This window comes from Acyrthosiphon pisum, chromosome A1 (assembly GCF_005508785.2).
Source record: "Acyrthosiphon pisum isolate AL4f chromosome A1, pea_aphid_22Mar2018_4r6ur, whole genome shotgun sequence".
Lineage (NCBI taxonomy): Eukaryota > Metazoa > Arthropoda > Insecta > Hemiptera > Aphididae > Acyrthosiphon > Acyrthosiphon pisum.
In genome coordinates, this window is record NC_042494.1 from 26,891,865 (window position 1) to 26,892,524 (window position 660).

Sequence of the window (660 nt, forward strand, 5' to 3'; positions counted from 1 at the left end):
TATTATTTACATTTCATGTTTATTATAACACCGTGCCGCTACACACGTAAGTATACACTGGTATACTAATATAGTCACCTCGCGGTTGCGGCAAATTTAAGGTCGGTTCCGTGTTTTTTTTTTACTTCAAAGAACAGCCAAAAGCAGTTCTCGCAAACTTTGTATATATATTTACTAAATTATTTACCCACCCACCATACACGATGTAGGCACTATATAGATATCTCGATATTCCCGCCCAGAAAAAACCTAGGCTCCGGTCTAACGTGTGATCTACCGCAGTTACTATTGATTTTCCGTAAAAAATAAAAAAGGTATAAACGCACCAGACACAAAAAATACTATTTTCATATCTTCTATAAAATCTTCAAAAATATTTTTGTCATCAATTGAACGCCACCATTCTTTTTTTTGTAATTTTTCTGTATTATATACCATAACATCATATAACGCAATTTTTCCAATGTATTATGTTTGAGCTCTAGGAATCTACAAATCTACCAAAGGATCAATAAATTTGTTTTTATGATTAACAGTTTGATGGATATAACCATTTCGCAAATTTAATGTTTTATGCGCTATTCATTTATCTCTGCAGTATGAATAATAGTTCCAATTTTATCTTAATTTTTAATTACATAAACTATATCGGTAGAATTG